We start from the raw sequence: 26,872 nt of genomic DNA on the forward strand, positions 1-26,872 counted from the left end.
TTACTTTTCTTCACTGGCAATTCTAACATGTTGGGTTAGCACCTGTATTTCAACGGCTAAATTACAAACAATAGTATGCCAATCGTAAATGTTGATCAACACTAATTTAGCAATCATGAAACGGAATCATTTTGGATAATATTGTCTAATTTCCTTTCATATCCAACTTTACAACAGGTGTACAATCTACGGCGCTGGGCGGCTTTCGGAGAGAGAAGTGAAAAAGCTTACGGCACCTGGGATTCCCAGGCGGTCTTCCATCCAGGTACTAACCAGGCCCTGCTCTGCTTAGCTTCCGAGATCAGACGAGATCGGGCGGAACCAGAGAGGTATGGCCGTAAGCTGCTTTTCATCTTTTTCCTAATCCTTTAAAACGTGTCAAAGATAATCAGAAGTTTCTTTTTCTAAAATTGAAGCAGTTCTTAGCATTGGCAAGAGAGGTTCCTAAAGCCTGAAGGTAACTTTACTTTTCTTCACTGGCAATTCTAACATGTTGGGTTAGCACCTGTATTTCAACGGCTAAATTACAAACAATAGTATGCCAATCGTAAATGTTGATCAACACTAATTTAGCAATCATGAAACGGAATCATTTTGGATAATATTGTCTAATTTCCTTTCATATCCAACGTTAAAACAACACTAAACATGCATCTCTTCAACAATGTGATATTCTTTTTGTAATTTGTAGGTGTACAATCTGCGGCGCTCGGCGGCTTTCGGAGAGAGAAGTGAAAAAGCTTTCGGCACCTGGGATTCCCAGGCGGTCTTCCATCCAGGTACTAACCAGGCCCTGCTCTGCTTAGCTTCCGAGATCAGACGAGATCGGGCGGAACCAGAGAGGTATGGCCGTAAGCTGCTTTTCATCTTTTTCCTAATCCTTTAAAACGTGTCAAAGATAATCAGAAGTTTCTTTTTCTAAAATTGAAGCAGTTCTTAGCATTGGCAAGAGAGGTTCCTAAAGCCTGAAGGTAACTTTACTTTTCTTCACTGGCAATTCTAACATGTTGGGTTAGCACCTGTATTTCAACGGCTAAATTACAAACAATAGTATGCCAATCGTAAATGTTGATCAACACTAATTTAGCAATCATGAAACGGAATCATTTTGGATAATATTGTCTAATTTCCTTTCATATCCAACGTTAAAACAACACTAAACATGCATCTCTTCAACAATGTGATATTCTTTTTGTAATTTGTAGGTGTACAATCTGCGGCGCTCGGCGGCTTTCGGAGAGAGAAGTGAAAAAGCTTACGGCACCTGGGATTCCCAGGCGGTCTTCCATCCAGGTACTAACCAGGCCCTGCTCTGCTTAGCTTCCGAGATCAGACGAGATCGGGCGGAACCAGAGGGGTATGGCCGTAAGCTGCTTTTCATCTTTTTCCTAATCCTTTAAAACGTGTCAAAGATAATCAGAAGTTTCTTTTTCTAAAATTGAAGCAGTTCTTAGCATTGGCAAGAGAGGTTCCTAAAGCCTGAAGGTAACTTTACTTTTCTTCACTGGCAATTCTAACATGTTGGGTTAGCACCTGTATTTCAACGGCTAAATTACAAACAATAGTATGCCAATCGTAAATGTTGATCAACACTAATTTAGCAATCATGAAACGGAATCATTTTGGATAATATTGTCTAATTTCCTTTCGTATCCAACGTTAAAACAACACTAAACATGCATCTCTTCAACAATGTGATATTCTTTTTGTAATTTGTAGGTGTACAATCTGCGGCGCTCGGCGGCTTTCGGAGAGAGAAGTGAAAAAGCTTACGGCACCTGGGATTCCCAGGCGGTCTTCCATCCAGGTACTAACCAGGCCCTGCTCTGCTTAGCTTCCGAGATCAGACGAGATCGGGCGGAACCAGAGAGGTATGGCCGTAAGCTGCTTTTCATCTTTTTCCTAATCCTTTAAAACGTGTCAAAGATAATCAGAAGTTTCTTTTTCTAAAATTGAAGCAGTTCTTAGCATTGGCAAGAGAGGTTCCTAAAGCCTGAAGGTAACTTTACTTTTCTTCACTGGCAATTCTAACATGTTGGGTTAGCACCTGTATTTCAACGGCTAAATTACAAACAATAGTATGCCAATCGTAAATGTTGATCAACACTAATTTAGCAATCATGAAACGGAATCATTTTGGATAATATTGTCTAATTTCCTTTCATATCCAACTTTAAAACAGGTGTACAATCTACGGCGCTGGGTGGCTTTCGGAGAGAGAAGTGAAAAAGCTTACGGCACCTGGGATTCCCAGGCGGTCTTCCATCCAGGTACTAACCAGGCCCTGCTCTGCTTAGCTTCCGAGATCAGACGAGATCGGGCGGAACCAGAGAGGTATGGCCGTAAGCTGCTTTTCATCTTTTTCCTAATCCTTTAAAACGTGTCAAAGATAATCAGAAGTTTCTTTTTCTAAAATTGAAGCAGTTCTTAGCATTGGCAAGAGAGGTTCCTAAAGCCTGAAGGTAACTTTACTTTTCTTCACTGGCAATTCTAACATGTTGGGTTAGCACCTGTATTTCAACGGCTAAATTACAAACAATAGTATGCCAATCGTAAATGTTGATCAACACTAATTTAGCAATCATGAAACGGAATCATTTTGGATAATATTGTCTAATTTCCTTTCATATCCAACTTTAAAACAGGTGTACAATCTACGGCGCTGGGCGGCTTTCGGAGAGAGAAGTGAAAAAGCTTACGGCACCTGGGATTCCCAGGCGGTCTTCCATCCAGGTACTAACCAGGCCCTGCTCTGCTTAGCTTCCGAGATCAGACGAGATCGGGCGGAACCAGAGAGGTATGGCCGTAAGCTGCTTTTCATCTTTTTCCTAATCCTTTAAAACGTGTCAAAGATAATCAGAAGTTTCTTTTTCTAAAATTGAAGCAGTTCTTAGCATTGGCAAGAGAGGTTCCTAAAGCCTGAAGGTAACTTTACTTTTCTTCACTGGCAATTCTAACATGTTGGGTTAGCACCTGTATTTCAACGGCTAAATTACAAACAATAGTATGCCAATCGTAAATGTTGATCAACACTAATTTAGCAATCATGAAACGGAATCATTTTGGATAATATTGTCTAATTTCCTTTCATATCCAACTTTAAAACAGGTGTACAATCTACGGCGCTGGGCGGCTTTCGGAGAGAGAAGTGAAAAAGCTTACGGCACCTGGGATTCCCAGGCGGTCTTCCATCCAGGTACTAACCAGGCCCTGCTCTGCTTAGCTTCCGAGATCAGACGAGATCGGGCGGAACCAGAGAGGTATGGCCGTAAGCTACTTTTCATCTTTTTCCTAATCCTTTAAAACGTGTCAAAGATAATCAGAAGTTTCTTTTTCTAAAATTGAAGCAGTTCTTAGCATTGGCAAGAGAGGTTCCTAAAGCCTGAAGGTAACTTTACTTTTCTTCACTGGCAATTCTAACATGTTGGGTTAGCACCTGTATTTCAACGGCTAAATTACAAACAATAGTATGCCAATCGTAAATGTTGATCAACACTAATTTAGCAATCATGAAACGGAATCATTTTGGATAATATTGTCTAATTTCCTTTCATATCCAACTTTAAAACAGGTGTACAATCTACGGCGCTGGGCGGCTTTCGGAGAGAGAAGTGAAAAAGCTTACGGCACCTGGGATTCCCAGGCGGTCTTCCATCCAGGTACTAACCAGGCCCTGCTCTGCTTAGCTTCCGAGATCAGACGAGATCGGGCGGAACCAGAGAGGTATGGCCGTAAGCTGCTTTTCATCTTTTTCCTAATCCTTTAAAACGTGTCAAAGATAATCAGAAGTTTCTTTTTCTAAAATTGAAGCAGTTCTTAGCATTGGCAAGAGAGGTTCCTAAAGCCTGAAGGTAACTTTACTTTTCTTCACTGGCAATTCTAACATGTTGGGTTAGCACCTGTATTTCAACGGCTAAATTACAAACAATAGTATGCCAATCGTAAATGTTGATCAACACTAATTTAGCAATCATGAAACGGAATCATTTTGGATAATATTGTCTAATTTCCTTTCATATCCAACGTTAAAACAACACTAAACATGCATCTCTTCAACAATGTGATATTCTTTTTGTAATTTGTAGGTGTACAATCTGCGGCGCTCGGCGGCTTTCGGTGAGAGAAGTGAAAAAGCTTACGGCACCTGGGATTCCCAGGCGGTCTTCCATCCAGGTACTAACCAGGCCCTGCTCTGCTTAGCTTCCGAGATCAGACGAGATCGGGCGGAACCAGAGAGGTATGGCCGTAAGCTGCTTTTCATCTTTTTCCTAATCCTTTAAAACGTGTCAAAGATAATCAGAAGTTTCTTTTTCTAAAATTGAAGCAGTTCTTAGCATTGGCAAGAGAGGTTCCTAAAGCCTGAAGGTAACTTTACTTTTCTTCACTGGCAATTCTAACATGTTGGGTTAGCACCTGTATTTCAACGGCTAAATTACAAACAATAGTATGCCAATCGTAAATGTTGATCAACACTAATTTAGCAACCATGAAACGGAATCATTTTGGATAATTTTGTCTAATTGCCTTTCATATCCAACGTTAAAACAGGTGTACAATCTGCGGCGCTCGGCGGCTTTCGGAGAGAGAAGTGAAAAAGCTTACGGCACCTGAGATTCCCAGGCGGTCTTCCATCCAGGTACTAACCAGGCCCTGCTCTGCTTAGCTTCCGAGATCAGACGAGATCGAGCGGAACCAGAGAGGTATGGCCGTAAGCTGCTTTTTATCTTTTTCCTAATCCTTTATAATGCGTCAATGAATTATGACACGCCTGCCGTTGGCATCTTTGTGTGGGTTAAATAAGGGTATGCAAAGAAGGCTGTGACATCCCATGCCGAAAATTGGATGGACTAGAGAAGACCCGCCCAGGAGTCCCAGCCAATCGGTGAATGGCCATTGCAGTCCCCGCCACCTCAAATGGCCTGACGATGGTATGGACGTAAGCCACCTTTCATCTTCTTCCTATTGCATCTCTTCTACAATGTGATAAACTTTTTACAATTGTGTAGGTGTACAAGCTACGGCGCTGGGCGGCTTTCAGAGAGAGAAGTGAAAAACCTTACGGCACCTGGGATTCCCAGGCGGTCTTCCATCCAGGTACTAACCAGGCCCTGCTCTGCTTAGCTTCCGAGATCAGACGAGATCGGGCGGAACCAGAGAGGTATGGCCGTAAGCTGCTTTTCATCTTTTTCCTAATCCTTTAAAACGTGTCAAAGTTAATCAGAAGTTTCTTTTTCTAAAATTGAAGCAGTTCTTAGCATTGGCAAGAGAGGTTCCTAAAGCCTGAAGGTAACTTTACTTTTCTTCACTGGCAATTCTAACATGTTGGGTTAGCACCTGTATTTCAACGGCTAAATTACAAACAATAGTATGCCAATCGTAAATGTTGATCAACACTAATTTAGCAATCATGAAACGGAATCATTTTGGATAATATTGTCTAATTTCCTTTCATATCCAACTTTAAAACAGGTGTACAATCTACGGCGCTGGGCGGCTTTCGGAGAGAGAAGTGAAAAAGCTTACGGCACCTGGGATTCCCAGGCGGTCTTCCATCCAGGTACTAACCAGGCCCTGCTCTGCTTAGCTTCCGAGATCAGACGAGATCGGGCGGAACCAGAGAGGTATGGCCGTAAGCTGCTTTTCATCTTTTTCCTAATCCTTTAAAACGTGTCAAAGATAATCAGAAGTTTCTTTTTCTAAAATTGAAGCAGTTCTTAGCATTGGCAAGAGAGGTTCCTAAAGCCTGAAGGTAACTTTACTTTTCTTCACTGGCAATTCTAACATGTTGGGTTAGCACCTGTATTTCAACGGCTAAATTACAAACAATAGTATGCCAATCGTAAATGTTGATCAACACTAATTTAGCAATCATGAAACGGAATCATTTTGGATAATATTGTCTAATTTCCTTTCATATCCAACGTTAAAACAACACTAAACATGCATCTCTTCAACAATGTGATATTCTTTTTGTAATTTGTAGGTGTACAATCTGCGGCGCTCGGCGGCTTTCGGAGAGAGAAGTGAAAAAGCTTACGGCACCTGAGATTCCCAGGCGGTCTTCCATCCAGGTACTAACCAGGCCCTGCTCTGCTTAGCTTCCGAGATCAGACGAGATCGAGCGGAACCAGAGAGGTATGGCCGTAAGCTGCTTTTTATCTTTTTCCTAATCCTTTATAATGCGTCAATGAATTATGACACGCCTGCCGTTGGCATCTTTGTGTGGGTTAAATAAGGGTATGCAAAGAAGGCTGTGACATCCCATGCCGAAAATTGGATGGACTAGAGAAGACCCGCCCAGGAGTCCCAGCCAATCGGTGAATGGCCATTGCAGTCCCCGCCACCTCAAATGGCCTGACGATGGTATGGACGTAAGCCACCTTTCATCTTCTTCCTATTGCATCTCTTCTACAATGTGATAAACTTTTTACAATTGTGTAGGTGTACAAGCTACGGCGCTGGGCGGCTTTCAGAGAGAGAAGTGAAAAACCTTACGGCACCTGGGATTCCCAGGCGGTCTTCCATCCAGGTACTAACCAGGCCCTGCTCTGCTTAGCTTCCGAGATCAGACGAGATCGGGCGGAACCAGAGAGGTATGGCCGTAAGCTGCTTTTCATCTTTTTCCTAATCCTTTAAAACGTGTCAAAGTTAATCAGAAGTTTCTTTTTCTAAAATTGAAGCAGTTCTTAGCATTGGCAAGAGAGGTTCCTAAAGCCTGAAGGTAACTTTACTTTTCTTCACTGGCAATTCTAACATGTTGGGTTAGCACCTGTATTTCAACGGCTAAATTACAAACAATAGTATGCCAATCGTAAATGTTGATCAACACTAATTTAGCAATCATGAAACGGAATCATTTTGGATAATATTGTCTAATTTCCTTTCATATCCAACTTTACAACAGGTGTACAATCTACGGCGCTGGGCGGCTTTCGGAGAGAGAAGTGAAAAAGCTTACGGCACCTGGGATTCCCAGGCGGTCTTCCATCCAGGTACTAACCAGGCCCTGCTCTGCTTAGCTTCCGAGATCAGACGAGATCGGGCGGAACCAGAGAGGTATGGCCGTAAGCTGCTTTTCATCTTTTTCCTAATCCTTTAAAACGTGTCAAAGATAATCAGAAGTTTCTTTTTCTAAAATTGAAGCAGTTCTTAGCATTGGCAAGAGAGGTTCCTAAAGCCTGAAGGTAACTTTACTTTTCTTCACTGGCAATTCTAACATGTTGGGTTAGCACCTGTATTTCAACGGCTAAATTACAAACAATAGTATGCCAATCGTAAATGTTGATCAACACTAATTTAGCAATCATGAAACGGAATCATTTTGGATAATATTGTCTAATTTCCTTTCATATCCAACGTTAAAACAACACTAAACATGCATCTCTTCAACAATGTGATATTCTTTTTGTAATTTGTAGGTGTACAATCTGCGGCGCTCGGCGGCTTTCGGAGAGAGAAGTGAAAAAGCTTTCGGCACCTGGGATTCCCAGGCGGTCTTCCATCCAGGTACTAACCAGGCCCTGCTCTGCTTAGCTTCCGAGATCAGACGAGATCGGGCGGAACCAGAGAGGTATGGCCGTAAGCTGCTTTTCATCTTTTTCCTAATCCTTTAAAACGTGTCAAAGATAATCAGAAGTTTCTTTTTCTAAAATTGAAGCAGTTCTTAGCATTGGCAAGAGAGGTTCCTAAAGCCTGAAGGTAACTTTACTTTTCTTCACTGGCAATTCTAACATGTTGGGTTAGCACCTGTATTTCAACGGCTAAATTACAAACAATAGTATGCCAATCGTAAATGTTGATCAACACTAATTTAGCAATCATGAAACGGAATCATTTTGGATAATATTGTCTAATTTCCTTTCATATCCAACGTTAAAACAACACTAAACATGCATCTCTTCAACAATGTGATATTCTTTTTGTAATTTGTAGGTGTACAATCTGCGGCGCTCGGCGGCTTTCGGAGAGAGAAGTGAAAAAGCTTACGGCACCTGGGATTCCCAGGCGGTCTTCCATCCAGGTACTAACCAGGCCCTGCTCTGCTTAGCTTCCGAGATCAGACGAGATCGGGCGGAACCAGAGGGGTATGGCCGTAAGCTGCTTTTCATCTTTTTCCTAATCCTTTAAAACGTGTCAAAGATAATCAGAAGTTTCTTTTTCTAAAATTGAAGCAGTTCTTAGCATTGGCAAGAGAGGTTCCTAAAGCCTGAAGGTAACTTTACTTTTCTTCACTGGCAATTCTAACATGTTGGGTTAGCACCTGTATTTCAACGGCTAAATTACAAACAATAGTATGCCAATCGTAAATGTTGATCAACACTAATTTAGCAATCATGAAACGGAATCATTTTGGATAATATTGTCTAATTTCCTTTCGTATCCAACGTTAAAACAACACTAAACATGCATCTCTTCAACAATGTGATATTCTTTTTGTAATTTGTAGGTGTACAATCTGCGGCGCTCGGCGGCTTTCGGAGAGAGAAGTGAAAAAGCTTACGGCACCTGGGATTCCCAGGCGGTCTTCCATCCAGGTACTAACCAGGCCCTGCTCTGCTTAGCTTCCGAGATCAGACGAGATCGGGCGGAACCAGAGAGGTATGGCCGTAAGCTGCTTTTCATCTTTTTCCTAATCCTTTAAAACGTGTCAAAGATAATCAGAAGTTTCTTTTTCTAAAATTGAAGCAGTTCTTAGCATTGGCAAGAGAGGTTCCTAAAGCCTGAAGGTAACTTTACTTTTCTTCACTGGCAATTCTAACATGTTGGGTTAGCACCTGTATTTCAACGGCTAAATTACAAACAATAGTATGCCAATCGTAAATGTTGATCAACACTAATTTAGCAATCATGAAACGGAATCATTTTGGATAATATTGTCTAATTTCCTTTCATATCCAACGTTAAAACAACACTAAACATGCATCTCTTCAACAATGTGATATTCTTTTTGTAATTTGTAGGTGTACAATCTGCGGCGCTCGGCGGCTTTCGGAGAGAGAAGTGAAAAAGCTTACGGCACCTGGGATTCCCAGGCGGTCTTCCATCCAGGTACTAACCAGGCCCTGCTCTGCTTAGCTTCCGAGATCAGACGAGATCGGGCGGAACCAGAGAGGTATGGCCGTAAGCTGCTTTTCATCTTTTTCCTAATCCTTTAAAACGTGTCAAAGATAATCAGAAGTTTCTTTTTCTAAAATTGAAGCAGTTCTTAGCATTGGCAAGAGAGGTTCCTAAAGCCTGAAGGTAACTTTACTTTTCTTCACTGGCAATTCTAACATGTTGGGTTAGCACCTGTATTTCAACGGCTAAATTACAAACAATAGTATGCCAATCGTAAATGTTGATCAACACTAATTTAGCAATCATGAAACGGAATCATTTTGGATAATATTGTCTAATTTCCTTTCATATCCAACTTTAAAACAGGTGTACAATCTACGGCGCTGGGTGGCTTTCGGAGAGAGAAGTGAAAAAGCTTACGGCACCTGGGATTCCCAGGCGGTCTTCCATCCAGGTACTAACCAGGCCCTGCTCTGCTTAGCTTCCGAGATCAGACGAGATCGGGCGGAACCAGAGAGGTATGGCCGTAAGCTGCTTTTCATCTTTTTCCTAATCCTTTAAAACGTGTCAAAGATAATCAGAAGTTTCTTTTTCTAAAATTGAAGCAGTTCTTAGCATTGGCAAGAGAGGTTCCTAAAGCCTGAAGGTAACTTTACTTTTCTTCACTGGCAATTCTAACATGTTGGGTTAGCACCTGTATTTCAACGGCTAAATTACAAACAATAGTATGCCAATCGTAAATGTTGATCAACACTAATTTAGCAATCATGAAACGGAATCATTTTGGATAATATTGTCTAATTTCCTTTCATATCCAACTTTAAAACAGGTGTACAATCTACGGCGCTGGGCGGCTTTCGGAGAGAGAAGTGAAAAAGCTTACGGCACCTGGGATTCCCAGGCGGTCTTCCATCCAGGTACTAACCAGGCCCTGCTCTGCTTAGCTTCCGAGATCAGACGAGATCGGGCGGAACCAGAGAGGTATGGCCGTAAGCTGCTTTTCATCTTTTTCCTAATCCTTTAAAACGTGTCAAAGATAATCAGAAGTTTCTTTTTCTAAAATTGAAGCAGTTCTTAGCATTGGCAAGAGAGGTTCCTAAAGCCTGAAGGTAACTTTACTTTTCTTCACTGGCAATTCTAACATGTTGGGTTAGCACCTGTATTTCAACGGCTAAATTACAAACAATAGTATGCCAATCGTAAATGTTGATCAACACTAATTTAGCAATCATGAAACGGAATCATTTTGGATAATATTGTCTAATTTCCTTTCATATCCAACTTTAAAACAGGTGTACAATCTACGGCGCTGGGCGGCTTTCGGAGAGAGAAGTGAAAAAGCTTACGGCACCTGGGATTCCCAGGCGGTCTTCCATCCAGGTACTAACCAGGCCCTGCTCTGCTTAGCTTCCGAGATCAGACGAGATCGGGCGGAACCAGAGAGGTATGGCCGTAAGCTACTTTTCATCTTTTTCCTAATCCTTTAAAACGTGTCAAAGATAATCAGAAGTTTCTTTTTCTAAAATTGAAGCAGTTCTTAGCATTGGCAAGAGAGGTTCCTAAAGCCTGAAGGTAACTTTACTTTTCTTCACTGGCAATTCTAACATGTTGGGTTAGCACCTGTATTTCAACGGCTAAATTACAAACAATAGTATGCCAATCGTAAATGTTGATCAACACTAATTTAGCAATCATGAAACGGAATCATTTTGGATAATATTGTCTAATTTCCTTTCATATCCAACTTTAAAACAGGTGTACAATCTACGGCGCTGGGCGGCTTTCGGAGAGAGAAGTGAAAAAGCTTACGGCACCTGGGATTCCCAGGCGGTCTTCCATCCAGGTACTAACCAGGCCCTGCTCTGCTTAGCTTCCGAGATCAGACGAGATCGGGCGGAACCAGAGAGGTATGGCCGTAAGCTGCTTTTCATCTTTTTCCTAATCCTTTAAAACGTGTCAAAGATAATCAGAAGTTTCTTTTTCTAAAATTGAAGCAGTTCTTAGCATTGGCAAGAGAGGTTCCTAAAGCCTGAAGGTAACTTTACTTTTCTTCACTGGCAATTCTAACATGTTGGGTTAGCACCTGTATTTCAACGGCTAAATTACAAACAATAGTATGCCAATCGTAAATGTTGATCAACACTAATTTAGCAATCATGAAACGGAATCATTTTGGATAATATTGTCTAATTTCCTTTCATATCCAACGTTAAAACAACACTAAACATGCATCTCTTCAACAATGTGATATTCTTTTTGTAATTTGTAGGTGTACAATCTGCGGCGCTCGGCGGCTTTCGGTGAGAGAAGTGAAAAAGCTTACGGCACCTGGGATTCCCAGGCGGTCTTCCATCCAGGTACTAACCAGGCCCTGCTCTGCTTAGCTTCCGAGATCAGACGAGATCGGGCGGAACCAGAGAGGTATGGCCGTAAGCTGCTTTTCATCTTTTTCCTAATCCTTTAAAACGTGTCAAAGATAATCAGAAGTTTCTTTTTCTAAAATTGAAGCAGTTCTTAGCATTGGCAAGAGAGGTTCCTAAAGCCTGAAGGTAACTTTACTTTTCTTCACTGGCAATTCTAACATGTTGGGTTAGCACCTGTATTTCAACGGCTAAATTACAAACAATAGTATGCCAATCGTAAATGTTGATCAACACTAATTTAGCAACCATGAAACGGAATCATTTTGGATAATTTTGTCTAATTGCCTTTCATATCCAACGTTAAAACAGGTGTACAATCTGCGGCGCTCGGCGGCTTTCGGAGAGAGAAGTGAAAAAGCTTACGGCACCTGAGATTCCCAGGCGGTCTTCCATCCAGGTACTAACCAGGCCCTGCTCTGCTTAGCTTCCGAGATCAGACGAGATCGAGCGGAACCAGAGAGGTATGGCCGTAAGCTGCTTTTTATCTTTTTCCTAATCCTTTATAATGCGTCAATGAATTATGACACGCCTGCCGTTGGCATCTTTGTGTGGGTTAAATAAGGGTATGCAAAGAAGGCTGTGACATCCCATGCCGAAAATTGGATGGACTAGAGAAGACCCGCCCAGGAGTCCCAGCCAATCGGTGAATGGCCATTGCAGTCCCCGCCACCTCAAATGGCCTGACGATGGTATGGACGTAAGCCACCTTTCATCTTCTTCCTATTGCATCTCTTCTACAATGTGATAAACTTTTTACAATTGTGTAGGTGTACAAGCTACGGCGCTGGGCGGCTTTCAGAGAGAGAAGTGAAAAACCTTACGGCACCTGGGATTCCCAGGCGGTCTTCCATCCAGGTACTAACCAGGCCCTGCTCTGCTTAGCTTCCGAGATCAGACGAGATCGGGCGGAACCAGAGAGGTATGGCCGTAAGCTGCTTTTCATCTTTTTCCTAATCCTTTAAAACGTGTCAAAGTTAATCAGAAGTTTCTTTTTCTAAAATTGAAGCAGTTCTTAGCATTGGCAAGAGAGGTTCCTAAAGCCTGAAGGTAACTTTACTTTTCTTCACTGGCAATTCTAACATGTTGGGTTAGCACCTGTATTTCAACGGCTAAATTACAAACAATAGTATGCCAATCGTAAATGTTGATCAACACTAATTTAGCAATCATGAAACGGAATCATTTTGGATAATATTGTCTAATTTCCTTTCATATCCAACTTTAAAACAGGTGTACAATCTACGGCGCTGGGCGGCTTTCGGAGAGAGAAGTGAAAAAGCTTACGGCACCTGGGATTCCCAGGCGGTCTTCCATCCAGGTACTAACCAGGCCCTGCTCTGCTTAGCTTCCGAGATCAGACGAGATCGGGCGGAACCAGAGAGGTATGGCCGTAAGCTGCTTTTCATCTTTTTCCTAATCCTTTAAAACGTGTCAAAGATAATCAGAAGTTTCTTTTTCTAAAATTGAAGCAGTTCTTAGCATTGGCAAGAGAGGTTCCTAAAGCCTGAAGGTAACTTTACTTTTCTTCACTGGCAATTCTAACATGTTGGGTTAGCACCTGTATTTCAACGGCTAAATTACAAACAATAGTATGCCAATCGTAAATGTTGATCAACACTAATTTAGCAATCATGAAACGGAATCATTTTGGATAATATTGTCTAATTTCCTTTCATATCCAACGTTAAAACAACACTAAACATGCATCTCTTCAACAATGTGATATTCTTTTTGTAATTTGTAGGTGTACAATCTGCGGCGCTCGGCGGCTTTCGGAGAGAGAAGTGAAAAAGCTTACGGCACCTGAGATTCCCAGGCGGTCTTCCATCCAGGTACTAACCAGGCCCTGCTCTGCTTAGCTTCCGAGATCAGACGAGATCGAGCGGAACCAGAGAGGTATGGCCGTAAGCTGCTTTTTATCTTTTTCCTAATCCTTTATAATGCGTCAATGAATTATGACACGCCTGCCGTTGGCATCTTTGTGTGGGTTAAATAAGGGTATGCAAAGAAGGCTGTGACATCCCATGCCGAAAATTGGATGGACTAGAGAAGACCCGCCCAGGAGTCCCAGCCAATCGGTGAATGGCCATTGCAGTCCCCGCCACCTCAAATGGCCTGACGATGGTATGGACGTAAGCCACCTTTCATCTTCTTCCTATTGCATCTCTTCTACAATGTGATAAACTTTTTACAATTGTGTAGGTGTACAAGCTACGGCGCTGGGCGGCTTTCAGAGAGAGAAGTGAAAAACCTTACGGCACCTGGGATTCCCAGGCGGTCTTCCATCCAGGTACTAACCAGGCCCTGCTCTGCTTAGCTTCCGAGATCAGACGAGATCGGGCGGAACCAGAGAGGTATGGCCGTAAGCTGCTTTTCATCTTTTTCCTAATCCTTTAAAACGTGTCAAAGTTAATCAGAAGTTTCTTTTTCTAAAATTGAAGCAGTTCTTAGCATTGGCAAGAGAGGTTCCTAAAGCCTGAAGGTAACTTTACTTTTCTTCACTGGCAATTCTAACATGTTGGGTTAGCACCTGTATTTCAACGGCTAAATTACAAACAATAGTATGCCAATCGTAAATGTTGATCAACACTAATTTAGCAATCATGAAACGGAATCATTTTGGATAATATTGTCTAATTTCCTTTCATATCCAACTTTACAACAGGTGTACAATCTACGGCGCTGGGCGGCTTTCGGAGAGAGAAGTGAAAAAGCTTACGGCACCTGGGATTCCCAGGCGGTCTTCCATCCAGGTACTAACCAGGCCCTGCTCTGCTTAGCTTCCGAGATCAGACGAGATCGGGCGGAACCAGAGAGGTATGGCCGTAAGCTGCTTTTCATCTTTTTCCTAATCCTTTAAAACGTGTCAAAGATAATCAGAAGTTTCTTTTTCTAAAATTGAAGCAGTTCTTAGCATTGGCAAGAGAGGTTCCTAAAGCCTGAAGGTAACTTTACTTTTCTTCACTGGCAATTCTAACATGTTGGGTTAGCACCTGTATTTCAACGGCTAAATTACAAACAATAGTATGCCAATCGTAAATGTTGATCAACACTAATTTAGCAATCATGAAACGGAATCATTTTGGATAATATTGTCTAATTTCCTTTCATATCCAACGTTAAAACAACACTAAACATGCATCTCTTCAACAATGTGATATTCTTTTTGTAATTTGTAGGTGTACAATCTGCGGCGCTCGGCGGCTTTCGGAGAGAGAAGTGAAAAAGCTTTCGGCACCTGGGATTCCCAGGCGGTCTTCCATCCAGGTACTAACCAGGCCCTGCTCTGCTTAGCTTCCGAGATCAGACGAGATCGGGCGGAACCAGAGAGGTATGGCCGTAAGCTGCTTTTCATCTTTTTCCTAATCCTTTAAAACGTGTCAAAGATAATCAGAAGTTTCTTTTTCTAAAATTGAAGCAGTTCTTAGCATTGGCAAGAGAGGTTCCTAAAGCCTGAAGGTAACTTTACTTTTCTTCACTGGCAATTCTAACATGTTGGGTTAGCACCTGTATTTCAACGGCTAAATTACAAACAATAGTATGCCAATCGTAAATGTTGATCAACACTAATTTAGCAATCATGAAACGGAATCATTTTGGATAATATTGTCTAATTTCCTTTCATATCCAACGTTAAAACAACACTAAACATGCATCTCTTCAACAATGTGATATTCTTTTTGTAATTTGTAGGTGTACAATCTGCGGCGCTCGGCGGCTTTCGGAGAGAGAAGTGAAAAAGCTTACGGCACCTGGGATTCCCAGGCGGTCTTCCATCCAGGTACTAACCAGGCCCTGCTCTGCTTAGCTTCCGAGATCAGACGAGATCGGGCGGAACCAGAGAGGTATGGCCGTAAGCTGCTTTTCATCTTTTTCCTAATCCTTTAAAACGTGTCAAAGATAATCAGAAGTTTCTTTTTCTAAAATTGAAGCAGTTCTTAGCATTGGCAAGAGAGGTTCCTAAAGCCTGAAGGTAACTTTACTTTTCTTCACTGGCAATTCTAACATGTTGGGTTAGCACCTGTATTTCAACGGCTAAATTACAAACAATAGTATGCCAATCGTAAATGTTGATCAACACTAATTTAGCAATCATGAAACGGAATCATTTTGGATAATATTGTCTAATTTCCTTTCATATCCAACTTTAAAACAGGTGTACAATCTACGGCGCTGGGCGGCTTTCGGAGAGAGAAGTGAAAAAGCTTACGGCACCTGGGATTCCCAGGCGGTCTTCCATCCAGGTACTAACCAGGCCCTGCTCTGCTTAGCTTCCGAGATCAGACGAGATCGGGCGGAACCAGAGAGGTATGGCCGTAAGCTGCTTTTTATCTTTTTCCTAATCCTTTATAATGCGTCAATGAATTATGACACGCCTGCCGTTGGCATCTTTGTGTGGGTTAAATAAGGGTATGCAAAGAAGGCTGTGACATCCCATGCCGAAAATTGGATGGACTAGAGAAGACCCGCCCAGGAGTCCCAGCCAATCGGTGAATGGCCATTGCAGTCCCCGCCACCTCAAATGGCCTGACGATGGTATGGACGTAAGCCACCTTTCATCTTCTTCCTATTGCATCTCTTCTACAATGTGATAAACTTTTTACAATTGTGTAGGTGTACAATCTACGGCGCTGGGCGGCTTTCAGAGAGAGAAGTGAAAAACCTTACGGCACCTGGGATTCCCAGGCGGTCTTCCATCCAGGTACTAACCAGGCCCTGCTCTGCTTAGCTTCCGAGATCAGACGAGATCGGGCGGAACCAGAGAGGTATGGCCGTAAGCTGCTTTTCATCTTTTTCCTAATCCTTTAAAACGTGTCAAAGTTAATCAGAAGTTTCTTTTTCTAAAATTGAAGCAGTTCTTAGCATTGGCAAGAGAGGTTCCTAAAGCCTGAAGGTAACTTTACTTTTCTTCACTGGCAATTCTAACATGTTGGGTTAGCACCTGTATTTCAACGGCTAAATTACAAACAATAGTATGCCAATCGTAAATGTTGATCAACACTAATTTAGCAATCATGAAACGGAATCATTTTGGATAATATTGTCTAATTTCCTTTCATATCCAACTTTAAAACAGGTGTACAATCTACGGCGCTGGGCGGCTTTCGGAGAGAGAAGTGAAAAAGCTTACGGCACCTGGGATTCCCAGGCGGTCTTCCATCCAGGTACTAACCAGGCCCTGCTCTGCTTAGCTTCCGAGATCAGACGAGATCGGGCGGAACCAGAGAGGTATGGCCGTAAGCTGCTTTTCATCTTTTTCCTAATCCTTTAAAACGTGTCAAAGATAATCAGAAGTTTCTTTTTCTAAAATTGAAGCAGTTCTTAGCATTGGCAAGAGAGGTTCCTAAAGCCTGAAGGTAACTTTACTTTTCTTCACTGGCAATTCTAACATGTTGGGTTAGCACCTGTATTTCAACGGCTAAATTACAAACAATAGTATGCCAATCGTAAATGTTGATCAACACTAATTTAGCAATCATGAAACGGAATCATTTTGGATAATATTGTCTAATTTCCTTTCATATCCAACGTTAAAACAACACTAAACATGCATCTCTTCAACAATGTGATATTCTTTTTGTAATTTGTAGGTGTACAATCTGCGGCGCTCGGCGGCTTTCGGAGAGAGAAGTGAAAAAGCTTTCGGCACCTGGGATTCCCAGGCGGTCTTCCATCCAGGTACTAACCAGGCCCTGCTCTGCTTAGCTTCCGAGATCAGACGAGATCGGGCGGAACCAGAGAGGTATGGCCGTAAGCTGCTTTTCATCTTTTTCCTAATCCTTTAAAACGTGTCAAAGATAATCAGAAGTTTCTTTTTCTAAAATTGAAGCAGTTCTTAGCATTGGCAAGAGAGGTTCCTAAAGCCTGAAGGTAACTTTACTTTTCTTCACTGGCAATTCTAACATGTTGGGTTAGCACCTGTATTTCAACGGCTAAATTACAAACAATAGTATGCCAATCGTAAATGTTGATCAACACTAATTTAGCAATCATGAAACGGAATCATTTTGGATAATATTGTCTAATTTCCTTTCATATCCAACGTTAAAACAACACTAAACATGCATCTCTTCAACAATGTGATATTCTTTTTGTAATTTGTAGGTGTACAATCTGCGGCGCTCGGCGGCTTTCGGAGAGAGAAGTGAAAAAGCTTACGGCACCTGGGATTCCCAGGCGGTCTTCCATCCAGGTACTAACCAGGCCCTGCTCTGCTTAGCTTCCGAGATCAGACGAGATCGGGCGGAACCAGAGAGGTATGGCCGTAAGCTGCTTTTCATCTTTTTCCTAATCCTTTAAAACGTGTCAAAGATAATCAGAAGTTTCTTTTTCTAAAATTGAAGCAGTTCTTAGCATTGGCAAGAGAGGTTCCTAAAGCCTGAAGGTAACTTTACTTTTCTTCACTGGCAATTCTAACATGTTGGGTTAGCACCTGTATTTCAACGGCTAAATTACAAACAATAGTATGCCAATCGTAAATGTTGATCAACACTAATTTAGCAATCATGAAACGGAATCATTTTGGATAATATTGTCTAATTTCCTTTCATATCCAACGTTAAAACAACACTAAACATGCATCTCTTCAACAATGTGATATTCTTTTTGTAATTTGTAGGTGTACAATCTGCGGCGCTCGGCGGCTTTCGGAGAGAGAAGTGAAAAAGCTTACGGCACCTGGGATTCCCAGGCGGTCTTCCATCCAGGTACTAACCAGGCCCTGCTCTGCTTAGCTTCCGAGATCAGACGAGATCGGGCGGAACCAGAGAGGTATGGCCGTAAGCTGCTTTTCATCTTTTTCCTAATCCTTTAAAACGTGTCAAAGATAATCAGAAGTTTCTTTTTCTAAAATTGAAGCAGTTCTTAGCATTGGCAAGAGAGGTTCCTAAAGCCTGAAGGTAACTTTACTTTTCTTCACTGGCAATTCTAACATGTTGGGTTAGCACCTGTATTTCAACGGCTAAATTACAAACAATAGTATGCCAATCGTAAATGTTGATCAACACTAATTTAGCAATCATGAAACGGAATCATTTTGGATAATATTGTCTAATTTCCTTTCATATCCAACTTTAAAACAGGTGTACAATCTACGGCGCTGGGCGGCTTTCGGAGAGAGAAGTGAAAAAGCTTACGGCACCTGGGATTCCCAGGCGGTCTTCCATCCAGGTACTAACCAGGCCCTGCTCTGCTTAGCTTCCGAGATCAGACGAGATCGGGCGGAACCAGAGAGGTATGGCCGTAAGCTGCTTTTCATCTTTTTCCTAATCCTTTAAAACGTGTCAAAGATAATCAGAAGTTTCTTTTTCTAAAATTGAAGCAGTTCTTAGCATTGGCAAGAGAGGTTCCTAAAGCCTGAAGGTAACTTTACTTTTCTTCACTGGCAATTCTAACATGTTGGGTTAGCACCTGTATTTCAACGGCTAAATTACAAACAATAGTATGCCAATCGTAAATGTTGATCAACACTAATTTAGCAATCATGAAACGGAATCATTTTGGATAATATTGTCTAATTTCCTTTCATATCCAACGTTAAAACAACACTAAACATGCATCTCTTCAACAATGTGATATTCTTTTTGTAATTTGTAGGTGTACAATCTGCGGCGCTCGGCGGCTTTCGGAGAGAGAAGTGAAAAAGCTTACGGCACCTGGGATTCCCAGGCGGTCTTCCATCCAGGTACTAACCAGGCCCTGCTCTGCTTAGCTTCCGAGATCAGACGAGATCGGGCGGAACCAGAGAGGTATGGCCGTAAGCTGCTTTTCATCTTTTTCCTAATCCTTTAAAACGTGTCAAAGATAATCAGAAGTTTCTTTTTCTAAAATTGAAGCAGTTCTTAGCATTGGCAAGAGAGGTTCCTAAAGCCTGAAGGTAACTTTACTTTTCTTCACTGGCAATTCTAACATGTTGGGTTAGCACCTGTATTTCAACGGCTAAATTACAAACAATAGTATGCCAATCGTAAATGTTGATCAACACTAATTTAGCAATCATGAAACGGAATCATTTTGGATAATATTGTCTAATTTCCTTTCATATCCAACGTTAAAACAACACTAAACATGCATCTCTTCAACAATGTGATATTCTTTTTGTAATTTGTAGGTGTACAATCTGCGGCGCTCGGCGGCTTTCGGAGAGAGAAGTGAAAAAGCTTTCGGCACCTGGGATTCCCAGGCGGTCTTCCATCCAGGTACTAACCAGGCCCTGCTCTGCTTAGCTTCCGAGATCAGACGAGATCGGGCGGAACCAGAGAGGTATGGCCGTAAGCTGCTTTTCATCTTTTTCCTAATCCTTTAAAACGTGTCAAAGATAATCAGAAGTTTCTTTTTCTAAAATTGAAGCAGTTCTTAGCATTGGCAAGAGAGGTTCCTAAAGCCTGAAGGTAACTTTACTTTTCTTCACTGGCAATTCTAACATGTTGGGTTAGCACCTGTATTTCAACGGCTAAATTACAAACAATAGTATGCCAATCGTAAATGTTGATCAACACTAATTTAGCAATCATGAAACGGAATCATTTTGGATAATATTGTCTAATTTCCTTTCATATCCAACGTTAAAACAACACTAAACATGCATCTCTTCAACAATGTGATATTCTTTTTGTAATTTGTAGGTGTACAATCTGCGGCGCTCGGCGGCTTTCGGAGAGAGAAGTGAAAAAGCTTACGGCACCTGGGATTCCCAGGCGGTCTTCCATCCAGGTACTAACCAGGCCCTGCTCTGCTTAGCTTCCGAGATCAGACGAGATCGGGCGGAACCAGAGAGGTATGGCCGTAAGCTGCTTTTCATCTTTTTCCTAATCCTTTAAAACGTGTCAAAGATAATCAGAAGTTTCTTTTTCTAAAATTGAAGCAGTTCTTAGCATTGGCAAGAGAGGTTCCTAAAGCCTGAAGGTAACTTTACTTTTCTTCACTGGCAATTCTAACATGTTGGGTTAGCACCTGTATTTCAACGGCTAAATTACAAACAATAGTATGCCAATCGTAAATGTTGATCAACACTAATTTAGCAATCATGAAACGGAATCATTTTGGATAATATTGTCTAATTTCCTTTCATATCCAACGTTAAAACAACACTAAACATGCATCTCTTCAACAATGTGATATTCTTTTTGTAATTTGTAGGTGTACAATCTGCGGCGCTCGGCGGCTTTCGGAGAGAGAAGTGAAAAAGCTTACGGCACCTGGGATTCCCAGGCGGTCTTCCATCCAGGTACTAACCAGGCCCTGCTCTGCTTAGCTTCCGAGATCAGACGAGATCGGGCGGAACCAGAGGGGTATGGCCGTAAGCTGCTTTTCATCTTTTTCCTAATCCTTTAAAACGTGTCAAAGATAATCAGAAGTTTCTTTTTCTAAAATTGAAGCAGTTCTTAGCATTGGCAAGAGAGGTTCCTAAAGCCTGAAGGTAACTTTACTTTTCTTCACTGGCAATTCTAACATGTTGGGTTAGCACCTGTATTTCAACGGCTAAATTACAAACAATAGTATGCCAATCGTAAATGTTGATCAACACTAATTTAGCAATCATGAAACGGAATCATTTTGGATAATATTGTCTAATTTCCTTTCGTATCCAACGTTAAAACAACACTAAACATGCATCTCTTCAACAATGTGATATTCTTTTTGTAATTTGTAGGTGTACAATCTGCGGCGCTCGGCGGCTTTCGGAGAGAGAAGTGAAAAAGCTTACGGCACCTGGGATTCCCAGGCGGTCTTCCATCCAGGTACTAACCAGGCCCTGCTCTGCTTAGCTTCCGAGATCAGACGAGATCGGGCGGAACCAGAGAGGTATGGCCGTAAGCTGCTTTTCATCTTTTTCCTAATCCTTTAAAACGTGTCAAAGATAATCACAAGTTTCTTTTTCTAAAATTGAAGCAGTTCTTAGCATTGGCAAGAGAGGTTCCTAAAGCCTGAAGGTAACTTTACTTTTCTTCACTGGCAATTCTAACATGTTGGGTTAGCACCTGTATTTCAACGGCTAAATTACAAACAATAGTATGCCAATCGTAAATGTTGATCAACACTAATTTAGCAATCATGAAACGGAATCATTTTGGATAATATTGTCTAATTTCCTTTCATATCCAACGTTAAAACAACACTAAACATGCATCTCTTCAACAATGTGATATTCTTTTTGTAATTTGTAGGTGTACAATCTGCGGCGCTCGGCGGCTTTCGGAGAGAGAAGTGAAAAAGCTTACGGCACCTGGGATTCCCAGGCGGTCTTCCATCCAGGTACTAACCAGGCCCTGCTCTGCTTAGCTTCCGAGATCAGACGAGATCGGGCGGAACCAGAGAGGTATGGCCGTAAGCTGCTTTTCATCTTTTTCCTAATCCTTTAAAACGTGTCAAAGATAATCAGAAGTTTCTTTTTCTAAAATTGAAGCAGTTCTTAGCATTGGCAAGAGAGGTTCCTAAAGCCTGAAGGTAACTTTACTTTTCTTCACTGGCAATTCTAACATGTTGGGTTAGCACCTGTATTTCAACGGCTAAATTACAAACAATAGTATGCCAATCGTAAATGTTGATCAACACTAATTTAGCAATCATGAAACGGAATCATTTTGGATAATATTGTCTAATTTCCTTTCATATCCAACTTTAAAACAGGTGTACAATCTACGGCGCTGGGTGGCTTTCGGAGAGAGAAGTGAAAAAGCTTACGGCACCTGGGATTCCCAGGCGGTCTTCCATCCAGGTACTAACCAGGCCCTGCTCTGCTTAGCTTCCGAGATCAGACGAGATCGGGCGGAACCAGAGAGGTATGGCCGTAAGCTGCTTTTCATCTTTTTCCTAATCCTTTAAAACGTGTCAAAGATAATCAGAAGTTTCTTTTTCTAAAATTGAAGCAGTTCTTAGCATTGGCAAGAGAGGTTCCTAAAGCCTGAAGGTAACTTTACTTTTCTTCACTGGCAATTCTAACATGTTGGGTTAGCACCTGTATTTCAACGGCTAAATTACAAACAATAGTATGCCAATCGTAAATGTTGATCAACACTAATTTAGCAATCATGAAACGGAATCATTTTGGATAATATTGTCTAATTTCCTTTCATATCCAACTTTAAAACAGGTGTACAATCTACGGCGCTGGGCGGCTTTCGGAGAGAGAAGTGAAAAAGCTTACGGCACCTGGGATTCCCAGGCGGTCTTCCATCCAGGTACTAACCAGGCCCTGCTCTGCTTAGCTTCCGAGATCAGACGAGATCGGGCGGAACCAGAGAGGTATGGCCGTAAGCTGCTTTTCATCTTTTTCCTAATCCTTTAAAACGTGTCAAAGATAATCAGAAGTTTCTTTTTCTAAAATTGAAGCAGTTCTTAGCATTGGCAAGAGAGGTTCCTAAAGCCTGAAGGTAACTTTACTTTTCTTCACTGGCAATTCTAACATGTTGGGTTAGCACCTGTATTTCAACGGCTAAATTACAAACAATAGTATGCCAATCGTAAATGTTGATCAACACTAATTTAGCAATCATGAAACGGAATCATTTTGGATAATATTGTCTAATTTCCTTTCGTATCCAACGTTAAAACAACACTAAACATGCATCTCTTCAACAATGTGATATTCTTTTTGTAATTTGTAGGTGTACAATCTGCGGCGCTCGGCGGCTTTCGGAGAGAGAAGTGAAAAAGCTTACGGCACCTGGGATTCCCAGGCGGTCTTCCATCCAGGTACTAACCAGGCCCTGCTCTGCTTAGCTTCCGAGATCAGACGAGATCGGGCGGAACCAGAGAGGTATGGCCGTAAGCTGCTTTTCATCTTTTTCCTAATCCTTTAAAACGTGTCAAAGATAATCACAAGTTTCTTTTTCTAAAATTGAAGCAGTTCTTAGCATTGGCAAGAGAGGTTCCTAAAGCCTGAAGGTAACTTTACTTTTCTTCACTGGCAATTCTAACATGTTGGGTTAGCACCTGTATTTCAACGGCTAAATTACAAACAATAGTATGCCAATCGTAAATGTTGATCAACACTAATTTAGCAATCATGAAACGGAATCATTTTGGATAATATTGTCTAATTTCCTTTCATATCCAACGTTAAAACAACACTAAACATGCATCTCTTCAACAATGTGATATTCTTTTTGTAATTTGTAGGTGTACAATCTGCGGCGCTCGGCGGCTTTCGGAGAGAGAAGTGAAAAAGCTTTCGGCACCTGGGATTCCCAGGCGGTCTTCCATCCAGGTACTAACCAGGCCCTGCTCTGCTTAGCTTCCGAGATCAGACGAGATCGGGCGGAACCAGAGAGGTATGGCCGTAAGCTGCTTTTCATCTTTTTCCTAATCCTTTAAAACGTGTCAAAGATAATCAGAAGTTTCTTTTTCTAAAATTGAAGCAGTTCTTAGCATTGGCAAGAGAGGTTCCTAAAGCCTGAAGGTAACTTTACTTTTCTTCACTGGCAATTCTAACATGTTGGGTTAGCACCTGTATTTCAACGGCTAAATTACAAACAATAGTATGCCAATCGTAAATGTTGATCAACACTAATTTAGCAATCATGAAACGGAATCATTTTGGATAATATTGTCTAATTTCCTTTCATATCCAACTTTAAAACAGGTGTACAATCTACGGCGCTGGGCGGCTTTCGGAGAGAGAAGTGAAAAAGCTTACGGCACCTGGGATTCCCAGGCGGTCTTCCATCCAGGTACTAACCAGGCCCTGCTCTGCTTAGCTTCCGAGATCAGACGAGATCGGGCGGAACCAGAGAGGTATGGCCGTAAGCTGCTTTTCATCTTTTTCCTAATCCTTTAAAACGTGTCAAAGATAATCAGAAGTTTCTTTTTCTAAAATTGAAGCAGTTCTTAGCATTGGCAAGAGAGGTTCCTAAAGCCTGAAGGTAACTTTACTTTTCTTCACTGGCAATTCTAACATGTTGGGTTAGCACCTGTATTTCAACGGCTAAATTACAAACAATAGTATGCCAATCGTAAATGTTGATCAACACTAATTTAGCAATCATGAAACGGAATCATTTTGGATAATATTGTCTAATTTCCTTTCATATCCAACGTTAAAACAACACTAAACATGCATCTCTTCAACAATGTGATATTCTTTTTGTAATTTGTAGGTGTACAATCTGCGGCGCTCGGCGGCTTTCGGAGAGAGAAGTGAAAAAGCTTACGGCACCTGGGATTCCCAGGCGGTCTTCCATCCAGGTACTAACCAGGCCCTGCTCTGCTTAGCTTCCGAGATCAGACGAGATCGGGCGGAACCAGAGAGGTATGGCCGTAAGCTGCTTTTCATCTTTTTCCTAATCCTTTAAAACGTGTCAAAGATAATCAGAAGTTTCTTTTTCTAAAATTGAAGCAGTTCTTAGCATTGGCAAGAGAGGTTCCTAAAGCCTGAAGGTAACTTTACTTTTCTTCACTGGCAATTCTAACATGTTGGGTTAGCACCTGTATTTCAACGGCTAAATTACAAACAATAGTATGCCAATCGTAAATGTTGATCAACACTAATTTAGCAATCATGAAACGGAATCATTTTGGATAATATTGTCTAATTTCCTTTCATATCCAACGTTAAAACAACACTAAACATGCATCTCTTCAACAATGTGATATTCTTTTTGTAATTTGTAGGTGTACAATCTGCGGCGCTCGGCGGCTTTCGGAGAGAGAAGTGAAAAAGCTTTCGGCACCTGGGATTCCCAGGCGGTCTTCCATCCAGGTACTAACCAGGCCCTGCTCTGCTTAGCTTCCGAGATCAGACGAGATCGGGCGGAACCAGAGAGGTATGGCCGTAAGCTGCTTTTCATCTTTTTCCTAATCCTTTAAAACGTGTCAAAGATAATCAGAAGTTTCTTTTTCTAAAATTGAAGCAGTTCTTAGCATTGGCAAGAGAGGTTCCTAAAGCCTGAAGGTAACTTTACTTTTCTTCACTGGCAATTCTAACATGTTGGGTTAGCACCTGTATTTCAACGGCTAAATTACAAACAATAGTATGCCAATCGTAAATGTTGATCAACACTAATTTAGCAATCATGAAACGGAATCATTTTGGATAATATTGTCTAATTTCCTTTCATATCCAACGTTAAAACAACACTAAACATGCATCTCTTCAACAATGTGATATTCTTTTTGTAATTTGTAGGTGTACAATCTGCGGCGCTCGGCGGCTTTCGGAGAGAGAAGTGAAAAAGCTTACGGCACCTGGGATTCCCAGGCGGTCTTCCATCCAGGTACTAACCAGGCCCTGCTCTGCTTAGCTTCCGAGATCAGACGAGATCGGGCGGAACCAGAGAGGTATGGCCGTAAGCTGCTTTTCATCTTTTTCCTAATCCTTTAAAACGTGTCAAAGATAATCAGAAGTTTCTTTTTCTAAAATTGAAGCAGTTCTTAGCATTGGCAAGAGAGGTTCCTAAAGCCTGAAGGTAACTTTACTTTTCTTCACTGGCAATTCTAACATGTTGGGTTAGCACCTGTATTTCAACGGCTAAATTACAAACAATAGTATGCCAATCGTAAATGTTGATCAACACTAATTTAGCAATCATGAAACGGAATCATTTTGGATAATATTGTCTAATTTCCTTTCATATCCAACGTTAAAACAACACTAAACATGCATCTCTTCAACAATGTGATATTCTTTTTGTAATTTGTAGGTGTACAATCTGCGGCGCTCGGCGGCTTTCGGAGAGAGAAGTGAAAAAGCTTACGGCACCTGGGATTCCCAGGCGGTCTTCCATCCAGGTACTAACCAGGCCCTGCTCTGCTTAGCTTCCGAGATCAGACGAGATCGGGCGGAACCAGAGGGGTATGGCCGTAAGCTGCTTTTCATCTTTTTCCTAATCCTTTAAAACGTGTCAAAGATAATCAGAAGTTTCTTTTTCTAAAATTGAAGCAGTTCTTAGCATTGGCAAGAGAGGTTCCTAAAGCCTGAAGGTAACTTTACTTTTCTTCACTGGCAATTCTAACATGTTGGGTTAGCACCTGTATTTCAACGGCTAAATTACAAACAATAGTATGCCAATCGTAAATGTTGATCAACACTAATTTAGCAATCATGAAACGGAATCATTTTGGATAATATTGTCTAATTTCCTTTCGTATCCAACGTTAAAACAACACTAAACATGCATCTCTTCAACAATGTGATATTCTTTTTGTAATTTGTAGGTGTACAATCTGCGGCGCTCGGCGGCTTTCGGAGAGAGAAGTGAAAAAGCTTACGGCACCTGGGATTCCCAGGCGGTCTTCCATCCAGGTACTAACCAGGCCCTGCTCTGCTTAGCTTCCGAGATCAGACGAGATCGGGCGGAACCAGAGAGGTATGGCCGTAAGCTGCTTTTCATCTTTTTCCTAATCCTTTAAAACGTGTCAAAGATAATCACAAGTTTCTTTTTCTAAAATTGAAG

The 26,872-nt window shown here is 41.6% G+C and overlaps 55 non-coding genes across 55 annotated transcripts; all 55 read right to left on the reverse strand.

Annotated features, from left to right (window-relative positions):
• Window positions 1-224: 224 nt before the first annotated feature.
• LOC134112693 (5S ribosomal RNA) lies at window positions 225-343 on the reverse strand. The gene has a single exon (XR_009946016.1). It is a non-coding gene; the product is annotated as a 5S ribosomal RNA (ribosomal RNA).
• Window positions 344-738: 395 nt separating this feature from the next.
• Window positions 739-857, reverse strand: LOC134113051 (5S ribosomal RNA). The gene has a single exon (XR_009946374.1). It is a non-coding gene; the product is annotated as a 5S ribosomal RNA (ribosomal RNA).
• A 395-nt stretch (window positions 858-1,252) lies between these two features.
• Window positions 1,253-1,371, reverse strand: LOC134112924 (5S ribosomal RNA). The gene has a single exon (XR_009946247.1). It is a non-coding gene; the product is annotated as a 5S ribosomal RNA (ribosomal RNA).
• A 395-nt stretch (window positions 1,372-1,766) lies between these two features.
• On the reverse strand, window positions 1,767-1,885 carry LOC134112694 (5S ribosomal RNA). The gene has a single exon (XR_009946017.1). It is a non-coding gene; the product is annotated as a 5S ribosomal RNA (ribosomal RNA).
• A 344-nt stretch (window positions 1,886-2,229) lies between these two features.
• Window positions 2,230-2,348, reverse strand: LOC134112696 (5S ribosomal RNA). The gene has a single exon (XR_009946019.1). It is a non-coding gene; the product is annotated as a 5S ribosomal RNA (ribosomal RNA).
• A 344-nt stretch (window positions 2,349-2,692) lies between these two features.
• LOC134112697 (5S ribosomal RNA) lies at window positions 2,693-2,811 on the reverse strand. Its single transcript, XR_009946020.1, has one exon. It is a non-coding gene; the product is annotated as a 5S ribosomal RNA (ribosomal RNA).
• Window positions 2,812-3,155: 344 nt separating this feature from the next.
• On the reverse strand, window positions 3,156-3,274 carry LOC134112698 (5S ribosomal RNA). Its single transcript, XR_009946021.1, has one exon. It is a non-coding gene; the product is annotated as a 5S ribosomal RNA (ribosomal RNA).
• A 344-nt stretch (window positions 3,275-3,618) lies between these two features.
• On the reverse strand, window positions 3,619-3,737 carry LOC134112699 (5S ribosomal RNA). Its single transcript, XR_009946022.1, has one exon. It is a non-coding gene; the product is annotated as a 5S ribosomal RNA (ribosomal RNA).
• A 395-nt stretch (window positions 3,738-4,132) lies between these two features.
• Window positions 4,133-4,251, reverse strand: LOC134112700 (5S ribosomal RNA). Its single transcript, XR_009946023.1, has one exon. It is a non-coding gene; the product is annotated as a 5S ribosomal RNA (ribosomal RNA).
• A 344-nt stretch (window positions 4,252-4,595) lies between these two features.
• On the reverse strand, window positions 4,596-4,714 carry LOC134112969 (5S ribosomal RNA). Its single transcript, XR_009946292.1, has one exon. It is a non-coding gene; the product is annotated as a 5S ribosomal RNA (ribosomal RNA).
• A 339-nt stretch (window positions 4,715-5,053) lies between these two features.
• On the reverse strand, window positions 5,054-5,172 carry LOC134113007 (5S ribosomal RNA). Its single transcript, XR_009946330.1, has one exon. It is a non-coding gene; the product is annotated as a 5S ribosomal RNA (ribosomal RNA).
• Window positions 5,173-5,516: 344 nt separating this feature from the next.
• LOC134112702 (5S ribosomal RNA) lies at window positions 5,517-5,635 on the reverse strand. The gene has a single exon (XR_009946025.1). It is a non-coding gene; the product is annotated as a 5S ribosomal RNA (ribosomal RNA).
• A 395-nt stretch (window positions 5,636-6,030) lies between these two features.
• On the reverse strand, window positions 6,031-6,149 carry LOC134112970 (5S ribosomal RNA). The gene has a single exon (XR_009946293.1). It is a non-coding gene; the product is annotated as a 5S ribosomal RNA (ribosomal RNA).
• A 339-nt stretch (window positions 6,150-6,488) lies between these two features.
• Window positions 6,489-6,607, reverse strand: LOC134113008 (5S ribosomal RNA). Its single transcript, XR_009946331.1, has one exon. It is a non-coding gene; the product is annotated as a 5S ribosomal RNA (ribosomal RNA).
• A 344-nt stretch (window positions 6,608-6,951) lies between these two features.
• On the reverse strand, window positions 6,952-7,070 carry LOC134112703 (5S ribosomal RNA). Its single transcript, XR_009946026.1, has one exon. It is a non-coding gene; the product is annotated as a 5S ribosomal RNA (ribosomal RNA).
• A 395-nt stretch (window positions 7,071-7,465) lies between these two features.
• On the reverse strand, window positions 7,466-7,584 carry LOC134113052 (5S ribosomal RNA). Its single transcript, XR_009946375.1, has one exon. It is a non-coding gene; the product is annotated as a 5S ribosomal RNA (ribosomal RNA).
• A 395-nt stretch (window positions 7,585-7,979) lies between these two features.
• On the reverse strand, window positions 7,980-8,098 carry LOC134112925 (5S ribosomal RNA). The gene has a single exon (XR_009946248.1). It is a non-coding gene; the product is annotated as a 5S ribosomal RNA (ribosomal RNA).
• Window positions 8,099-8,493: 395 nt separating this feature from the next.
• LOC134112704 (5S ribosomal RNA) lies at window positions 8,494-8,612 on the reverse strand. The gene has a single exon (XR_009946027.1). It is a non-coding gene; the product is annotated as a 5S ribosomal RNA (ribosomal RNA).
• A 395-nt stretch (window positions 8,613-9,007) lies between these two features.
• Window positions 9,008-9,126, reverse strand: LOC134112705 (5S ribosomal RNA). The gene has a single exon (XR_009946028.1). It is a non-coding gene; the product is annotated as a 5S ribosomal RNA (ribosomal RNA).
• Window positions 9,127-9,470: 344 nt separating this feature from the next.
• LOC134112706 (5S ribosomal RNA) lies at window positions 9,471-9,589 on the reverse strand. Its single transcript, XR_009946029.1, has one exon. It is a non-coding gene; the product is annotated as a 5S ribosomal RNA (ribosomal RNA).
• A 344-nt stretch (window positions 9,590-9,933) lies between these two features.
• On the reverse strand, window positions 9,934-10,052 carry LOC134112708 (5S ribosomal RNA). Its single transcript, XR_009946031.1, has one exon. It is a non-coding gene; the product is annotated as a 5S ribosomal RNA (ribosomal RNA).
• A 344-nt stretch (window positions 10,053-10,396) lies between these two features.
• Window positions 10,397-10,515, reverse strand: LOC134112709 (5S ribosomal RNA). The gene has a single exon (XR_009946032.1). It is a non-coding gene; the product is annotated as a 5S ribosomal RNA (ribosomal RNA).
• A 344-nt stretch (window positions 10,516-10,859) lies between these two features.
• Window positions 10,860-10,978, reverse strand: LOC134112710 (5S ribosomal RNA). Its single transcript, XR_009946033.1, has one exon. It is a non-coding gene; the product is annotated as a 5S ribosomal RNA (ribosomal RNA).
• A 395-nt stretch (window positions 10,979-11,373) lies between these two features.
• On the reverse strand, window positions 11,374-11,492 carry LOC134112711 (5S ribosomal RNA). Its single transcript, XR_009946034.1, has one exon. It is a non-coding gene; the product is annotated as a 5S ribosomal RNA (ribosomal RNA).
• Window positions 11,493-11,836: 344 nt separating this feature from the next.
• LOC134112971 (5S ribosomal RNA) lies at window positions 11,837-11,955 on the reverse strand. Its single transcript, XR_009946294.1, has one exon. It is a non-coding gene; the product is annotated as a 5S ribosomal RNA (ribosomal RNA).
• A 339-nt stretch (window positions 11,956-12,294) lies between these two features.
• LOC134113009 (5S ribosomal RNA) lies at window positions 12,295-12,413 on the reverse strand. The gene has a single exon (XR_009946332.1). It is a non-coding gene; the product is annotated as a 5S ribosomal RNA (ribosomal RNA).
• A 344-nt stretch (window positions 12,414-12,757) lies between these two features.
• Window positions 12,758-12,876, reverse strand: LOC134112712 (5S ribosomal RNA). The gene has a single exon (XR_009946035.1). It is a non-coding gene; the product is annotated as a 5S ribosomal RNA (ribosomal RNA).
• A 395-nt stretch (window positions 12,877-13,271) lies between these two features.
• Window positions 13,272-13,390, reverse strand: LOC134112973 (5S ribosomal RNA). Its single transcript, XR_009946296.1, has one exon. It is a non-coding gene; the product is annotated as a 5S ribosomal RNA (ribosomal RNA).
• A 339-nt stretch (window positions 13,391-13,729) lies between these two features.
• LOC134113010 (5S ribosomal RNA) lies at window positions 13,730-13,848 on the reverse strand. The gene has a single exon (XR_009946333.1). It is a non-coding gene; the product is annotated as a 5S ribosomal RNA (ribosomal RNA).
• A 344-nt stretch (window positions 13,849-14,192) lies between these two features.
• On the reverse strand, window positions 14,193-14,311 carry LOC134112713 (5S ribosomal RNA). The gene has a single exon (XR_009946036.1). It is a non-coding gene; the product is annotated as a 5S ribosomal RNA (ribosomal RNA).
• A 395-nt stretch (window positions 14,312-14,706) lies between these two features.
• LOC134113053 (5S ribosomal RNA) lies at window positions 14,707-14,825 on the reverse strand. The gene has a single exon (XR_009946376.1). It is a non-coding gene; the product is annotated as a 5S ribosomal RNA (ribosomal RNA).
• Window positions 14,826-15,220: 395 nt separating this feature from the next.
• LOC134112714 (5S ribosomal RNA) lies at window positions 15,221-15,339 on the reverse strand. Its single transcript, XR_009946037.1, has one exon. It is a non-coding gene; the product is annotated as a 5S ribosomal RNA (ribosomal RNA).
• Window positions 15,340-15,683: 344 nt separating this feature from the next.
• On the reverse strand, window positions 15,684-15,802 carry LOC134112715 (5S ribosomal RNA). The gene has a single exon (XR_009946038.1). It is a non-coding gene; the product is annotated as a 5S ribosomal RNA (ribosomal RNA).
• Window positions 15,803-16,141: 339 nt separating this feature from the next.
• On the reverse strand, window positions 16,142-16,260 carry LOC134113011 (5S ribosomal RNA). Its single transcript, XR_009946334.1, has one exon. It is a non-coding gene; the product is annotated as a 5S ribosomal RNA (ribosomal RNA).
• Window positions 16,261-16,604: 344 nt separating this feature from the next.
• LOC134112716 (5S ribosomal RNA) lies at window positions 16,605-16,723 on the reverse strand. Its single transcript, XR_009946039.1, has one exon. It is a non-coding gene; the product is annotated as a 5S ribosomal RNA (ribosomal RNA).
• A 395-nt stretch (window positions 16,724-17,118) lies between these two features.
• On the reverse strand, window positions 17,119-17,237 carry LOC134113054 (5S ribosomal RNA). The gene has a single exon (XR_009946377.1). It is a non-coding gene; the product is annotated as a 5S ribosomal RNA (ribosomal RNA).
• A 395-nt stretch (window positions 17,238-17,632) lies between these two features.
• Window positions 17,633-17,751, reverse strand: LOC134112717 (5S ribosomal RNA). The gene has a single exon (XR_009946040.1). It is a non-coding gene; the product is annotated as a 5S ribosomal RNA (ribosomal RNA).
• A 395-nt stretch (window positions 17,752-18,146) lies between these two features.
• LOC134112719 (5S ribosomal RNA) lies at window positions 18,147-18,265 on the reverse strand. The gene has a single exon (XR_009946042.1). It is a non-coding gene; the product is annotated as a 5S ribosomal RNA (ribosomal RNA).
• A 344-nt stretch (window positions 18,266-18,609) lies between these two features.
• Window positions 18,610-18,728, reverse strand: LOC134112720 (5S ribosomal RNA). Its single transcript, XR_009946043.1, has one exon. It is a non-coding gene; the product is annotated as a 5S ribosomal RNA (ribosomal RNA).
• A 395-nt stretch (window positions 18,729-19,123) lies between these two features.
• Window positions 19,124-19,242, reverse strand: LOC134112721 (5S ribosomal RNA). Its single transcript, XR_009946044.1, has one exon. It is a non-coding gene; the product is annotated as a 5S ribosomal RNA (ribosomal RNA).
• Window positions 19,243-19,637: 395 nt separating this feature from the next.
• Window positions 19,638-19,756, reverse strand: LOC134113055 (5S ribosomal RNA). The gene has a single exon (XR_009946378.1). It is a non-coding gene; the product is annotated as a 5S ribosomal RNA (ribosomal RNA).
• Window positions 19,757-20,151: 395 nt separating this feature from the next.
• LOC134112722 (5S ribosomal RNA) lies at window positions 20,152-20,270 on the reverse strand. Its single transcript, XR_009946045.1, has one exon. It is a non-coding gene; the product is annotated as a 5S ribosomal RNA (ribosomal RNA).
• A 395-nt stretch (window positions 20,271-20,665) lies between these two features.
• LOC134112926 (5S ribosomal RNA) lies at window positions 20,666-20,784 on the reverse strand. The gene has a single exon (XR_009946249.1). It is a non-coding gene; the product is annotated as a 5S ribosomal RNA (ribosomal RNA).
• A 395-nt stretch (window positions 20,785-21,179) lies between these two features.
• LOC134112723 (5S ribosomal RNA) lies at window positions 21,180-21,298 on the reverse strand. Its single transcript, XR_009946046.1, has one exon. It is a non-coding gene; the product is annotated as a 5S ribosomal RNA (ribosomal RNA).
• Window positions 21,299-21,693: 395 nt separating this feature from the next.
• On the reverse strand, window positions 21,694-21,812 carry LOC134112724 (5S ribosomal RNA). Its single transcript, XR_009946047.1, has one exon. It is a non-coding gene; the product is annotated as a 5S ribosomal RNA (ribosomal RNA).
• Window positions 21,813-22,156: 344 nt separating this feature from the next.
• On the reverse strand, window positions 22,157-22,275 carry LOC134112725 (5S ribosomal RNA). The gene has a single exon (XR_009946048.1). It is a non-coding gene; the product is annotated as a 5S ribosomal RNA (ribosomal RNA).
• Window positions 22,276-22,619: 344 nt separating this feature from the next.
• On the reverse strand, window positions 22,620-22,738 carry LOC134112726 (5S ribosomal RNA). The gene has a single exon (XR_009946049.1). It is a non-coding gene; the product is annotated as a 5S ribosomal RNA (ribosomal RNA).
• A 395-nt stretch (window positions 22,739-23,133) lies between these two features.
• Window positions 23,134-23,252, reverse strand: LOC134112727 (5S ribosomal RNA). Its single transcript, XR_009946050.1, has one exon. It is a non-coding gene; the product is annotated as a 5S ribosomal RNA (ribosomal RNA).
• A 395-nt stretch (window positions 23,253-23,647) lies between these two features.
• On the reverse strand, window positions 23,648-23,766 carry LOC134113056 (5S ribosomal RNA). The gene has a single exon (XR_009946379.1). It is a non-coding gene; the product is annotated as a 5S ribosomal RNA (ribosomal RNA).
• A 344-nt stretch (window positions 23,767-24,110) lies between these two features.
• LOC134112728 (5S ribosomal RNA) lies at window positions 24,111-24,229 on the reverse strand. Its single transcript, XR_009946051.1, has one exon. It is a non-coding gene; the product is annotated as a 5S ribosomal RNA (ribosomal RNA).
• A 395-nt stretch (window positions 24,230-24,624) lies between these two features.
• LOC134112730 (5S ribosomal RNA) lies at window positions 24,625-24,743 on the reverse strand. Its single transcript, XR_009946053.1, has one exon. It is a non-coding gene; the product is annotated as a 5S ribosomal RNA (ribosomal RNA).
• Window positions 24,744-25,138: 395 nt separating this feature from the next.
• Window positions 25,139-25,257, reverse strand: LOC134113057 (5S ribosomal RNA). The gene has a single exon (XR_009946380.1). It is a non-coding gene; the product is annotated as a 5S ribosomal RNA (ribosomal RNA).
• A 395-nt stretch (window positions 25,258-25,652) lies between these two features.
• LOC134112731 (5S ribosomal RNA) lies at window positions 25,653-25,771 on the reverse strand. Its single transcript, XR_009946054.1, has one exon. It is a non-coding gene; the product is annotated as a 5S ribosomal RNA (ribosomal RNA).
• A 395-nt stretch (window positions 25,772-26,166) lies between these two features.
• On the reverse strand, window positions 26,167-26,285 carry LOC134112927 (5S ribosomal RNA). The gene has a single exon (XR_009946250.1). It is a non-coding gene; the product is annotated as a 5S ribosomal RNA (ribosomal RNA).
• A 395-nt stretch (window positions 26,286-26,680) lies between these two features.
• LOC134112732 (5S ribosomal RNA) lies at window positions 26,681-26,799 on the reverse strand. Its single transcript, XR_009946055.1, has one exon. It is a non-coding gene; the product is annotated as a 5S ribosomal RNA (ribosomal RNA).
• Between the last annotated feature and the right edge of the window lie 73 nt (window positions 26,800-26,872).

This window comes from Pungitius pungitius, unplaced genomic scaffold (genome assembly GCF_949316345.1).
Source record: "Pungitius pungitius unplaced genomic scaffold, fPunPun2.1 scaffold_25, whole genome shotgun sequence".
NCBI classification, from domain to species: Eukaryota; Metazoa; Chordata; class Actinopteri; order Perciformes; family Gasterosteidae; genus Pungitius; species Pungitius pungitius.